At 48.9% G+C, this 15177-nt stretch overlaps 2 pseudogenes; both read right to left on the bottom strand.

The window, feature by feature from the left end:
- Positions 1-653: 653 nt before the first annotated feature.
- LOC144116735 (U2 spliceosomal RNA) lies at positions 654-813 on the bottom strand (annotated as a pseudogene).
- A 1582-nt stretch (positions 814-2395) lies between these two features.
- Positions 2396-9192, bottom strand: LOC144128415 (uncharacterized; annotated as a pseudogene).
- Positions 9193-15177: the final 5985 nt, after the last annotated feature.

Below are 15177 nucleotides of genomic sequence, written 5' to 3'. Positions count from 1 at the left end.
CGCCTGACCTGAAATGGGCGGACGCCCTTTGTAGCAACCTACCACACGCGGAGAGGGACTTCCGGTGGCGCGCCGAGTGGGGCATGCTCCCCACCAAAGACAGGCTCCACTCCTGGCGCTTGGTTCCAGACTCGCGCTGCATGAACTGTGGTCAGGCTGAGGCACAAACACATATCCTTGAAGAGTGTGTTGTGGCTAGCACATTGAGCCGTTTAGATTCACGCGCTTTTCCATCCCTGTGTCGCGCGAAGGAAAAATAAAAAGCTGTGGTTTAGCTCTGGTTAAACCTGGAGTTCCGCGATAGCTACAGCTGGCCGAGTGCAACTAGCTCAGTCGAATTGCAAAGACAGTCTTTCGCCGCTGTGTTTAGCTTGGAGTTCCTTTTTCATCTTCGTCCCTAGACATGGATTCACCCTCTCCCCCTCTCCACTCCTCCCCCACTCGCTTTCGCCGGCGCGCCACGCCGCCGGCAGCTGCCACGGCAGCCATGGCGCCGCTTGCTTGCTTGCTTGCTGTTGTTGTCAGGAAAAATGTAGAGGAAAGTGCACAGGCCTGCCCACTAGCTCTAGTTGAGCCACAATCGCTGCCACGTGCTGAAAGTAGGAGAGTTAAAGATAGGAGAGCAAAAAGTGAAAGAAAAGACGCGCGCTATTATGTCCCAGGCCGATACCGGAGGCAATGCAATACCAGGCCAACCTGTGGCAGAGCACTCCGCCACATTTCCAAAAATGAGTTTAATATCTTGGGCCCAAATGGGACCCGTAGCAGATATTAAATCAGATATTAAATGCCAGCATAATGCTAGCTAGCAATGCTAGCATAATGTACGCGCGCGGCGCGCACACCAGCTGCGTGCTCTGTCCTCACTCCGCGCATGCGCACAACTGACGAGGCCGCCGGTGTCTGCTCTGCCGTTGGCACAGCGGCGAGGTGCGCGGCGAGCACACCAGCTGCGGGCTATGACGTCACTGCGCATGCGCACAGCTGGCAGACCAGTGGTGCCACTCTGACCTCGCGAAGTGGCTGGCGTATTGTAGCTATCGCTAAAAAACCGCGCGGGAAGTTCGAGCCTCTTGACGCGGCTCATCGGTCTGATCCTTTGGAAAAACAGGAATGCAGCCCTATAATTGCGCCAACCACGTCGGCTCATGTTCCTGATGCTAGCACGTCCATCTCTCGGTGATTTTATGGGGCTACCTAGATAGCCAACTCCTTACCCTTGGAGAGCAAAGCTTCCTCCGCAGGTGGTTGATGCCACACATCAAACTCAGGAAGGGTGCCGTGTCACTAGGGACAAGATATTAATCTATGCATTTGCTACACTTTAGGCGAACCCTTTCTCTCAATTGCCCTGTAGGTTTTTACAGCTAATCTTGTTTGGCTTGTGAAGTCACAGGCCTGCGTCTCTCCTTGTTTATGTGAGAGCTGAAGGGACCATTGACTGCGCAGAATTCAATATGCTCGGTGGCCGGGGCTCCCGCGGGAGTTTATTTCATTTTCTTTCCTTCAAAATGTATGAATGAAGTCCATAAGATCTGCTTGCACAAAGTTGTGATTTTTGATTTCGAGAATTTTTCCTCCTGTACCGCACTACCTCTGCATGCCCCGTGTCCTCTGTTTGCTCGACTCTTATTTGAATCCTTGTAAGCTACGTATTCGTGTTTTTCAATAAATTTTCTTCATCTCTCATTTTATTCCATTACGTAACCACGTCGGTTACCGCGGCAATCACTAGGTTACGATTTGCCATTATAACGCATAACCCAGGGTTACGAAACGCGAGAAGTAGTCTCACGCTCTAAAATCACGGGCATTGGTCTGGCAGATGGTGCCCAGAGAGCAACCATGGAGGCTGGTGGGCCTGGGAGGTCTCGTGACCTTACAGCGTCCTCACAGCCTGCCAACCAGATTGTTAGCAAACTGCCTACCGTGGCAGGTGGTAGTTAAATTAGCTATTGGTTGCTCGGAAAGAGCAACCTATAACGCACAAGGCTCAAGAACATGGAAGCGCCTGCCATCGTAGGGCAGTGGTGGATCGCTTAACCGCCGCACCACTGCGCCAGGAGGAGTATGAGGACTCCCAGGGATCTGTGAATGTAAAGTAGAGAATGACCGCTTGCATATATGGGAATTAACCCAGTGCGCTTTCGCGTTACCTGTCTCTTCAATTTTTTGTTTTGCCGAAACAGATGGGCGCCTGGTTGCAGTTAAAGATTTGTAGCTGGCCATCAGTAACCGTCATAGATTCAGTACATGCTATAATTAACGCGACTAACTGATTGAAGCCCATGTTTATTCCACATTAGAATGCGCCGAAGGCGCTACGGTGGAAGGGGATGTTGTTAAGGAGAAGGGGTAAGGCTGCCTCCTTTTTATTAAAACTTCCTGGAGGCAGCTAAGTGGAGGCTGTGTGCCTCTCGAGAGCGTTGCGGAGCCGTTCGTCAACCAGCGACGCCTCATGGATGAACACGAGGAGTGCCCGCCAGAGCTCGATGGCACAATCTGGAGACGAGGTATCGGGGCAGGCCCACGTCCAGATAGAAGACGTCCACGGCTCCTGCTTAAACGTGGCCAGCACTCGAAGGCGAGGTGGTGTGTACAGAGGACACTCCCAGAACAGGTAGTTCATATTCGCACCGCAGTTGCACCTCGACCAGGAACCAGATACAGGTGGCATCCTGCCGTCCCAATGAAAACGGTCCACCAAGAAAGGATTAAGAATGGTGCCTGTTTGAATCCGCCGCAGCAGGACCGATTCTCTTCGCGTGAATACCATCAGAGCAAGCGCAGGTATAGAGAGGGGGTTGCCCACAGCAGTGAGGAAGGCGGCGCAAAGTGGTTTCGTCACAGGCCTCTCCGCGATCAGATCTGCTACCTCAGGTGTGGTAGCGACGGAACGAGGAGTATCAGTGCGAGAGAGATCAGCGCGTGCTATGGACCTCCTGCATGTTTGTAAACAAACGAGGCGGCGCTGCAGTCGCTAGCGAGCTCGTGGTAGGCAAAAGGTCGGGGAGTGGCGTCGCGGATAGGTGTTGAGCGCGGGTTTTCAAGGCTTGTAGGCGCGTTTCCAGTTTCTGCGAATCATAGCAATGGTCGATGCTTCCAACTTAGTAATTTGCCGAAGTACACGAGCTCGCGTTGTCCACGTGCGACCTATAAAGAGAGATAGTTTGCCACTGTGTATTGTATATATGGTTAGTAGAAAACATGTAGAAAGCGTTCCTGCCGTTTATTTATGCGCTAGGCATTGAATAAAACAAGTTTTGACACTCTGCACTAGCCGGAATGATTTTACTTCGGGACAGTAGTGAGCGGAAGTGCTGGCGTTGTTTCGTCGGAGCCGACATGCGCTCATCGTCTGCTGACATACGTACGTGTCGTGCTGCGCGAAAAGTGGGGACAGCGTCGTGTCCCCGATCTCCTGTCTCGCTTAGCGCTGTTTTTAGCCGCATGACCACGCACCAGCCAGGCCTACTTGTCCTCTTGTTAAGCTGGTCGATTTGGTGAAAATTTTTGATTCCTAGAATTATTTTCTTTCCTAGCCCTGAAGTCTAGTTTCGTGACGAAAAATTATAGCAAAATATTGAGTACAAATTTATAAATTACGCTTTTTAGAAGTGTGGTCGTCAAAAATTGTGAGGTAATTTCTTTGATTTCAGTGTCGCGTTTCTTTGACCAAAGCGAAAGCGAAGAAGCCATAAACGAGGGAATGAACTTTAAGGTTCGTTTTCTGACCTCTCACATTTTCTGCGACTGGATCACCACTCACCTTCGTAATTCGCATGAAAATCAAATGATTCCATTTGTCGCAAACTATTCCTGAGACGTTGAGGAGCGTAATAAATCTCGATTTTTTTCCCTACACGTGCAGTTTTGTGTTAGTTATTTTTTGTAAGAAACGTTTTCATGTAACTATGCATGCATAAGTACTGATCATATAGAAAAAGAACTAATCACGTCATCGTACAGAACAGGGCTTTATGTACATGCTGGCATAAAAAAACTGCGCACTATCTACTCAATTATTTGAGACCTTGGGGGGACTTGACGACGGTGTTAATTATAATTACCCAGAACTGCGCCAGGTATAGCTATAAATAAAAGGAATGACTGAAACTAGCGTAGGAATTTCATATTTGCACCAATTTTAGTTACATATCGAATGCATGAATAACGAAAACACTTTTCATGCCGCGTCCCCTCTCAGTCTCGCCACGTGTCTGTTAGTAGCACGCCTGCGGCTGCTTCTTTCCAAACAAGCTTCGCGATCACGTATTACCTCATAAAACATGACACATGCATGATGCAATGAAAAAGCATATGGCGTTTAGCACACTTAAGGTACGCTATTCTAAGCACACCAACGCGACCGCGCAAGATTGACACAACTTACCAGACTTCTTTCTACTCGAATGAAATAATTACGTCGTCATATCAAGAAACAGTTTCAAGTAAATACTAAATGCCACAAAACGCGCCATTAAAACATGGTGTGCTATTAACAAAAAAAAACGCATTCCTTGAGGGCGAGTGAACCTGTCGGCACCCCGTGCACTCCGGCTCAAGGTGATAAGTACGTGTGCAGCTGCATGTCTTTTTTTTTTCCTTGAGCAAATATCAGCCTACTATCCTGAAGTTCAGGTAAATGAACGCAGTAACTTGCATGCTATTAAGTGCATTGAGTGGCAGTGCCTATCGACTCCCAGACTTCGTACTTTACTACCGTGGCCCAATGCCTGTTAGCCAGTTTCCGAATGCGGCATTTATGCGCGAGAAAATTATCGAGGCTAATTTAATATTTTTTATGCAACTACGCGGATCCAGTAGTGACGCAGCTGGTCAATACATGCTGCTTCTGCAGTGCACAGGCTTGAAGCAGCCGCCGGTAGCTGCGGCAGCGGCGGTAGGCACGGGCAAGCGGAACCTGTTTTGCCTACCATGCGAAAGTCGCTGCTAACATCAGCGCCACCGCATCTTAGAGACGTCGCGGGGTGAAGGAGGTCCATACTCTATGAGCCTTCTCGTTTCCATGGATACCGAAGTGCGCGGAAAGTGCGAAGTGCGCATGTTACCGAATGGATGATTACATGCTGACCGCGTTCACGAAGCAGGCATGCGTTATGCCTTATGTTCTGCGTTATAGGGTCCATATAAAGAACGCTGGCGCATTCCCGGTAGGCAGCTTGAGAGTACGTGCACAGACGACGGTGAATGGGTTCAGTTTCAGAAGAAAGTGCGAGAGCCGACTGCAAATAGTCTGAAATGGCCATTAGTTTGGCTCAGCTACTGGACTGCGCTCCTGCCGATGTATGGAGGGGGGGGGGGGGTGATTCTCTGTTGTCTGGTCGTACAACGCAGTCGCATAGCAAGTGTGGCTGCTGCCGTCTGCAGGAAGTGCAGCGTCCGTGTACAGAAGACGTTCAGTTGAGGGGAGTGAGGCCCGCGCCGCATTCGCAGATGCGCATCGATATGTAGTGGAAGTGGCTTCCCTTCAGTGAGTGGCGTGGTTTCCTACTGCGGCGTCTTGCTCGGCAAAGTGGGAAATGTGTGTACATGGTGCCTGAGGATCCGCCTGCGTTTGTGCCGCGAAGTCTCGTTTGGTGCGTGTGGGTGCGCATGTCGAGGAGCTCTGAAGGGTCATTGAGCTTGCTGAAGCTCTTGAGCGCATCAAGGCGTGTGTTGTACCCCGAAAGTCCTGTGACAATGTATCTGGCCTCATTAAGTAAGCGGTCAAGCGCGACACTCCGTACAGTTAACAGGATGATATGGCAGCCCGTACATGATGCGGCGACGAGAAAAAGTATTGTTGTGTTTAATGGCACGTAGGCAGCTATGGCCATCATGCGCCAAGCACAAGGTATAGAAAATTTTTCTGCAGAACTTTATAAAATTTGCAAAAATTGATCGGTGGTGTAGACGGCCTAAAATGTTTGTTTTTCTACCTAGTGATACCAAAGAAAAGACAAAGCTTTAACGAAAGTCGAGTAACCTCTGCAACTATCATTGCATGTGCAAGGATGTTGAGGCTCCCAACCAATCGAATAAAGACCACAGCCTTCTTCTCAGAAATGAGAAAACAGCTGAGGTGTGGTTAAAAAAGTATCTTCTTATAAATTACTCAATATTATCAGATCTACAATTTGTTGAAAACTGCTGTCTTTAAAAACATAAAAATATGTGAAATGTGTGCAAGTGCATCTTCACCTAAGAGTGGAATTTCACCTAAGGGTGAAATTGCCTGCGTTCAGTGTAAAAAACTTCAAAATACATTTTCCTCAGTGTTCCAAGTTTTCTACATGAAAATAAAACATGGTTTATTGTTAGCTCATCTTCGCATAATTCACATTTGGGCTTCTCTTATTTCGTCAGTAGGAAATTATGTGTTAGATGTGTGGGTGTTATACGGACACGGCAGATAATCACTTCCTTGAAACGCTCTCAGCGGGTGCAGGACTTCCATTCTCCTAAAACTGGTTTTACAAAGTGTATATTGTAATTCGCTTCATTGTCCCAAGCGGACTGCCATTTTTTGCTTTTTTTACAATTTACCGAGTTCATGCAATCCTTAAAGAGAATATTTTCTTTTTTATTTGCTTGCCACGAGCCTGTGCAGCGCAGAGTTCTGCTCTCTCGTTGTGTCAATTCCGAGATGACTCGGCACCCAGCAAAGTTTTATATTTTTTCCTTGAGCTATGACTTTTGTTATGTTGTGTATGATGTCACCGTGCATCGGAGTGATTGCATTTGTTAGAGTGGAGCGCGGCAAGTAAACTGAGAGAGTGTGTGTAAGTAATACTGTTTCTGAGGTTCTCATTCAGTATTTTTCTTGAACTATGACTTTTGTTATGTTGTGTATGATGCCACCGATCATCCTTCTCTTCATGAGCACATCATTTAATATTATACTTGCCAAACGTCTCATTGTTTGTACACCATGAAGTTACTTTGAATGGCACTGAGACAAAAGTAAAAAGAAAGGAAATCAGAGCTAATGCGACAGTGCAAAGCAGACGTTCAGAAGAAAAGCCGTGCGCGTTGTTGCGCTAATTAAGGATTGGTCGGCAGCGTTCTGAAGGTCACACGTTCCCCTATGGAATGGAAACGGCCAAAAACCATATTTATATTTGGCTATGAGGCCTTAGCATGCCTGAAATGTCATCATAACACGTAGGAATGTAAATTAACTATGCTTTATATAAACTGCTGCAATATACTGGAAATCGAAGCCATGAACCATGGGTTGCAAGTCAGATACGCTACCCCTAGGCCAAAGAGGCACTTTCGTTCTACTTGGTTAAGGAAAGAGTTCGAGTGTCTTCATGTGTTTCACGTGTTCTAGTGTGCCTGCTTAAGCATGCTAATGAATATGTGTGATTAGAAAGAGGCGTTGATTACGAAACATTGCAGCAAATAACCGTTAACGCTGTGGCGTCATACCCTTAAGGGATAGCTTTAGCGTCACCCTATTTTTAGCACGTTGCCTACAAGGTCCATTCGGCGGTGCCAGTTTCCTAATTACTAATAATTTTGCGACGACTGAGTGTCACTGGGTCGGACGCGCCAAGGCAGAATGATAGCTTCGCCTTACGGCACTTGGACAAGACTTGTCGCAGTAGCGGAAATACTGATGTCCGAAACCACAAAATCCGCACCAGCGCTGGTAGCGCCAGTTTTAGACGTGTTCGCTATGCGTGCTTCCCATTCGAAACTTCCAGCATAGAGTTCGATTAACAACACACACATATACCTGCTCAGATGTTTAGGGGAATCCACCAAGGTGGAGTATATTTGTAATAAGGGTGCATTACTCACTGGCATCCACCCATGCACAGCCATACGACTACAAAGAAAAGCTATACAGCGTTCTCAGGAACTTCGCGGTTGAAGAAAAATTCGTCCTGGTCCAGGGTACGAACCCGGGACCACAAATTAAGCGGAGAGTCACTGTATTACTCCCGTTTCGAGCATGTCGAATCCCCCCGTGTCCCTCTTTCGCTACCTCTTGCTCCCGCCTCCGCTTCGGTCCTTCCCCAGTGCTTCCTACTGCACCACTACTCCTGGCTGGCAGAAGTGATGACGGAAAAACGTTTCCTCCTGCTTACAACCTTAGCAGACAGGATGCCGAGCCACCGAGTTACAGCCAGCGTCTGCAACTCAAGTCGCCGGATCTTATCGCACTCTTTTGTGGCATAAGAAGTTTTCGGAGCATACAATGCCTGGTCACATAGCATATCCAAGCCGAGTGCCACAACTAGGCTTCCTGTAGACAAAAGCACACAAAACCAAAAAGCACGCATATAAAGAAGGATAAACGCAGCCAACTGTTCTCCAGTTTCTGTTTTGGCATGCTAGAAACACGATGCTATTCAACTACCCCACAATAACAATGATGCTTGCACTGCACGCCTGATTTTACAAATCTTGCAATGATGATACAGCTCTCGACAAATCAGTCGCACGCTAACACAACTAAGGTTCTAGCAGCGATGAGAAACTATAATTAATATGATTTAACTTTTAGGACGAGTACAAACTTTCCTTTCCTTTATTGATCCATCTTTTTCGACGTTCCCATTGTAGCGCTTCTTGACGTCATCCGGGAGTTTGCGCCATGTTTCGTCCGAGAAGTATGCAGGCTTCCAGCGATAGTATTCTCCGGTGGGCACTTCTGATAACAAAATCAATAGAAACGGAAGAGCATTGATAAATGTCGCACACGAGATTAAGTGTTTCCTTACATTGCAAAAAATACGCGCGCAATGCGGCCCTGATGATAAGCCGTGCCACTGCTTCCTGGCAGCTACAGCTTCTCAGTCAACAGTGAACCTATGCTGCTGCAGTGAAGCAGGGTAGAGTCCGAACGGGAATCTCTATTGAATATCCAACCACATGCAGCCTTTCTCGCATGCAACACTCCTGTGCGCATATATCGCTATGCATGACCCAATCCTTTAAAGGACACGAGCTCACATGACAGTTCCCGCAATGAAGACGACAGCAGCACGGTAAGGGGTTGCCTGAGGAGAAGAGGTTACGAACAGAGGAAAGCCGTTTTAATCGCGGGCACCTGCGTCTACCCTGTGGTAGTTTGACGGAGAAAAGTGTTGAAAATTGGAGCGCCACAATATCTGGGAAACTCAAAAACCATGCACACCTTAGGACGTATGTGCTGGTAACGCTTTCACCAGTCATCTTTCAAGTGGCTGCTGTCGACACACAAAAATGTGGAGCGTAAATGGCATCAACTGGATCTAACTGCAATGATGTAAATTTCAGATATAAAGTATACATGCAGTGCACTGTTTACAGCTAAGGAAGCTCTTCTGATGCATGAAGTGTGCATTGTTATAAATCAACAGGCCTCGTGGAGAGAATAGTAATTCTAGACCTCACTCTTCTGAAAATTCGGACTTACACAGACGCTACAAAAGCCCCTGTGAGATTAAAAGCAGACCCCATGTGCTCTAAAATTTGGACAAAGGCTGCACCGGTAACGGCTCCACAACGCCACCATTACTTCTCCACCTGCTTGCTCGCTTCCGCTCCGGTTTCTGCTGCAATTCATCGTTTAGATTGAATACATTTCAAACCTGGCGCTCGCCTTATTCGGCTCGAGCGCCGATGCCCTAGCCCCGCCTGTAGGAACCAAATGTAGTCTCTCACATATCTAATGCGTGGTGCATGTCCGTAGCATTCCTTATAAGCTCATGCCGAACACAACCAAGGGAGGAGACACGGAGAGGACAAGAGAAACAAGTGTCCCGCCTTTGCCACACGCCGCGAGCTACCGGGAGCAGCTTTTCCGGCAAGCAGACAAAGCGATGATGTCGATGATTACAATGGCTATTAATGTCAATAAATATCATGAAGATAACAGTACTGCTGGATCATGATGGCGTGTATTGATAGATGAGTGCTTGTGCAAAGGGGCTCAGAATGCGATTTCGCAGCGATAGCTCTTAGTGCCAATTCTCTCGTTTCGTGGCATGCAGATGTGTCCTCACAGCAAGACATATGAAATCATTTAAAGAGCGGCAATACTGTTAGAGGCGCGACAAGCGACATCAGGTTCGATATAAAGGCAAGCTTTAACTGCGCATCGTCTAATGTTATCGACATGCTTCGATGCTCCTCTTGTCCGAAACAATATATCGGGTAAACCGGGCAATCAATGGGTGCCAGAATAAATGTCATCGAGCTGACAGCAAGGAGCCTACAGAAGGCAAAGGCTGAACAATTTATTCATCATCATCATCAGCCTGACTACACCCACTGCAGGGCAAAGGCATCTCCCACGTCTCTCCAATTAACCCTGCCCTTTCCCAGCTTCATCCACACTTTGCCTGCAAAATTCTTAAACTCATCCCCCCATCTAACCTTCGGCCGCCCCCTGCTACGCTTACTTTCTCTTCGAATCCACACCGTTATCCTTAAGGACCGGCGGTTATCTTGCCTGAACCGCGCCGTAAGAGAAGCGATAAAAGAGGGACTGCCAGAAAAAAAGAAGGGAGAGGTGCCGTAGTGGAGGGCTCCGGAATAATTACGACCACCTGGGATTTTTAACGGGAAAGGAGGGGCTGACAGAGGAAAGGAAGGAAAAGGTTGGTAGTGAAGGGCTCCGGAATATTTTCGACAACCTGGAATCTAACGCGCACTGACATCACCTTTGCCCCGCCGTGATGGCTCAGGGGTTAGGGCGCTTGACCACTGATCCGGAGTTCCCAGGTCCGATCTCGACCGCGGCGGCCGCGTTTCGATGGAGGCAAGACGCAAGGCGCCCGTGTGCTGTGTGATTTCGGTGCACGAAAAGAAGAGCATGCGTCTGTCGACTGGTTCCAACTGGGCCACTAGCACTGCTACAATAGTGCGGTCGAGCGGCTGGCAAGAAATCGAAGCAGCCACTGTGCAATACAGTTTAAGCGTCAGAGGCATCTCTGGGAGTCCAATGTGCGCCCATCCATACTGCAGTGCCATAATCACCACAGGCGAAAAACAGGATACGTTTCAACTGTTTTTTGTTCGCCTTACATACCTTCCAAGCGACACGAACAGATTAGTCGAGGAACAAATTTTGTTTCAGCTGTGGATGCCTGATTTCCGGTTTCACACGGATTATTAATGCGTTACTGCAAACGGAAATGGCGAGCGATGTCCGTCTTATAGTAAGTGGCAGGTAGCCCATCCGCCACATCGCTTAGCCCAGAAATTCTGTGCAAGCGCAGGTTTAAAGGATTGCACCTACGCACTTCCCGCCCTGGTGGTTTAGTGGATAGAGTGCCCGGCTAATGAGCCGGATTTCCCGGGTTCGAACCAGACCGCGGTGGCCACGTTTCGATGGAGGCGGGACGCAAAGTTGCCCGTGTGCTGTGCGATTTCGGTGCACGTCAAAGATACTCAGGTGGTCGTAATTATTCCGGAGACCTCTACTACGGCACCTCTTTCTTCCTTTGTTCTTTCACTCCTACTTTTATTCCTTCCCTTACGGCGCGGTTCCGGGGTCCACCGAGATATGCGAGACAATCACTGTGCCATTTCTTTTACTGAAAGACCAATTTTCAATTTTACCCACGCACTGATCCAACGTAGCATGCATGACGCGCAGGTGGAGGCGAGCGAGGCGTTCCTCGGAGAGCTACGCTCCCGGAAGCGCGTAGCCCTGGAGCTGTCGCTGTTCGGCTACGCCTACAGGCTACGCAACACTGGGAGCTACGAGCTGCGAGCCAGCGTCCGTGGACCCGCGCCCCCGAGACCGTTCATCGACGAGCGCGGGCTTCTCGTCTATTTCGAGGTGCTTATGTCGCGTCTTTTCTACGCAGCCACCGATCCTGGTCGTCGCCTTGGCCACTGATCGCTTCTTCGCACGTATCACAATACCACCGCAAATGGCACTTATCATCGATAGATATACAACTGAACCTCGTTTTAACGAAGTGGTTCTTCATAGCCCATATTGACCGCGCTTCCAAGGAGAATCGCCAGTGCTTAGTCGTATTCAATTTTTCGTTATAAACCGTTTCGTCATAACAAGGTTCGACTGTCACTTTCTAAAATGGCCGTAGAGGATCTGTGTCCAGGAGGGTTTCGTTTCGTCCGGTCTATAATTCGGCTAAGATGCGTGCGCAACGGTAGTTTTCCTTGCACTGTCAATTCTAGGGCTGACATAGCCTGCCTTATGGCAAAGTCACTTCTCTTCACTATGTAGAGAGCATAGGAGAGGTGAATATGTTAAAGCGTTGTCGTTGCTAACGCCGCCATGCTTGCTTAGCCATATTATCCGTGCGATTGGAATTACCGTAGTTAGCGTGCTTACCGTACGGCGCGGTGCTAAACACTGTATTACCAGATGCATCCATAATAAACGTGCTACAGTTACACGCACTCACGGCGCTTTTGCACAATGTCTATGCACACAAGATGCCGACTGACCACGTGCATGCGGTGCGCGCGTGCGCAGATCTGCCTCGAATTCAGCTCCGACCTGTCGGTGCCGCTGTACAACAAGGAAGCCGACTGCAAGATCGCCGTCAACCGGGACAAAGGACAGTGGATTGGCTACGACAACAAGGCCACCATTCTCAACAACGTCTGTGCGCGTATCCTAGCTCGCAATGTTTCTGATTTGCGAAGCGTCGCACTCAATCTACTGCTTGCCTGTAAAACATATCCGTGAAGCACGCCTTGAAAATCAGGGCGGCGCATGCATCAGCACATTCCGGAGCGGTGGCTTGCACTCACGTCACAGGTAGTGGCCGCCGTGCTTGAGACCACGTGTACAGCGAAAACCTACACAATTCTTCCCTTATCGTCACCTGCATTCTGTAACCTATACCCCGTGCTCTTTACCCCTGTCTTGTTATTGTAGCATGTGAAGTTCCGCAACGCAGAATTACGGCCATAAAGCTTTCGCGGACGTATGCTGGAGCAGCTGTTCAGGAGTGGAATTACCCTCACGCACTATTGCGATATGCTTAAGCTGGGTATAGACAAAGTTAGGTTGTCACGTCGTCTCTCACATGACCAATGCATTGCTGACACGTTGATGCCACATCACATAACTGAAAGCGCAAGTTACTGTGCTGCGTTCACGGCCTGAAGGTACGTTTCTGAGTTATATGAGCTTTAAAGTCCCAAACTCTATACTATCAGCCATGAAAAGAAGGAAGCTGAGGTGGAAACGCAAATAAAACCAACATATTATCTCCTGGAGAGTAAATACAAGCGAGGTTGATTAAGATTTCAGAAAAAGTCTTCGCACCTTCGAAATTAATAACAGGAGCCAGCATTGAGCTTCCCCTGGCTAGCAGCTTCTTACAGTGCTGTTTGTGGCTCAGTTGTCTTGTTTGCGTCTCATTTCTTGCTACGAGGGACACTGCAGTGGAAGGCTCCATAAATTTAGGCACCCTGGGGTTCTTTAACGCGGCCCCCAGTCGCACAGCAGACGGTTTACAGCGAGAGCTGTCGGCAAAATACCAACAAAAAAATGGCGTCGTGCGCCGTCCACACCGTTCACCACTGCGGAAGAAAGAGAGGCACACCACCTTCCGCGCTCGAGGCGGCTGGTGAGACGCGCTTTGAAAGTTTGCGGGAGAGGAGAAACGGCGCGTCAAGAACAAGCACTTCAGAAGATAGAAGCGAGAAAGAGAGCGCTGTCGCCACTGCACGGGAGTCCAACAGACAGGACACATTTACAATCATTACAGTGACCGCAGTGGTGTGCTGTTCGTAGCGGAAGAACCGGTGTTAATGTGGAGTGAGGTAAACGCACGGTACGATCGACAGCGCATTCAAAGCAGCTGTGGGGGTGTAAAAACACTTCATGACAAATGAAGGTCATGCACACGTTAAGTTGTACTAGTTACACACACCATTTAAAGAATTGCCGTTTACGCTGAGCTGCGAAAATTTGGACACCTAATCGTTATAAACTGCGACAATGCGGGAACATAAGAACCTCACTGTGAGGTGCCATGCATGACTTTGCACCTGCCAGCCGTGGCATATGACAAGGTTCTTCCAACAGCGGTCATCTTGCTGACTTTCTCTCCTCTCCCCAGGAAGAGGAGAGGGTGATGCTCATTTCTGCACTGCCGTCTGCCAACAGTGGCATGCCGCAGCTGTCTCTTCTATGTTCTTGGCAGGTGGCTCTAGCATATGCTAAGGTGCCACTTTTTACCTTGCTGATCGCAAGGTGTGACACCATTGGTGAGTGCGGGGACATGGGACTCTTATGCTATCCATAAAAACGCTAAACGCAGCGGTAGCTAAACTTTGCACATGGCCAGTAAAACCACGTGGAAGCACCACATGCGCGAAACGGGCTAACAGCTGCCAAAGAGTTTAGCGTTTCTCACCTTCATTTAAATGCTGTCGACACAGCTGGATTCAAAATCGCAACCTTGGGCTCAGCAGCCGAGGCCAAAGTGAGTGAGCCGTCGGACGGGTACGCCTTCCGCGTTTGTGTTTACGCCTGCAAGGCAGTTAATGGTCGACAAATACCGTTGATATGGACGACTACAACGGCAACTGCGGCCAGCGCAATGTGCTGCTCGGACAGCTGCACAACGCGCTCAACGAACTGGACCGGCCCATCAAGAGGCTATCGGCGAACCTCAGCCTGTCTGAGTCAGCGTCGTCGTCAACGACCGCACCCGCCGCGGTGGCTCAGTGGTTAGGGCGCTCGGCTACTGATCCGGAGTTCCCGGGTTCGAACCCGACCGCGGCGGCTGCGTTTTTATGGAGGAAAAACGTTAAGGCGCCCGTGTGCTGTGCGATGTCAGTGCACGTTAAAGATCCCCAGGTGGTCGAAATTATTCCGGAGCCCTCCACTACGGCACCTAATTCTTCCTTTCTTCTTTCACTCCCTCTCTTATCCCTCCCCTTACGGCGCGGTTCAGGTGTCCAACGATATATGAGACAGATACTGCGCCATTTCCTTTCCCCAAAAAAACCAATTATTATTATTATTATCAACGACCGCCGCGTCCCAGAGGACTGCTGCTACGGCGAGCACCCAGATGATTCCGGTTAGGCCCAGAGGGCACATGACAATCGCTGGGTTCAGCGACCGCGAGAAGCGTTCACACTGCACAGGGATTCATTCAACTGCATAGGGCCTCGCTTACATCGTGGGCCAAGATTGAATAAATACCATGTGGATGTAAAATATGTTTTACATTG

The sequence above is a fragment of the Amblyomma americanum genome, chromosome 1 (assembly GCF_052857255.1).
Source record: "Amblyomma americanum isolate KBUSLIRL-KWMA chromosome 1, ASM5285725v1, whole genome shotgun sequence".
Lineage (NCBI taxonomy): Eukaryota > Metazoa > Arthropoda > Arachnida > Ixodida > Ixodidae > Amblyomma > Amblyomma americanum.
This window is presented reverse-complemented; position numbering and strand designations above follow the sequence as displayed.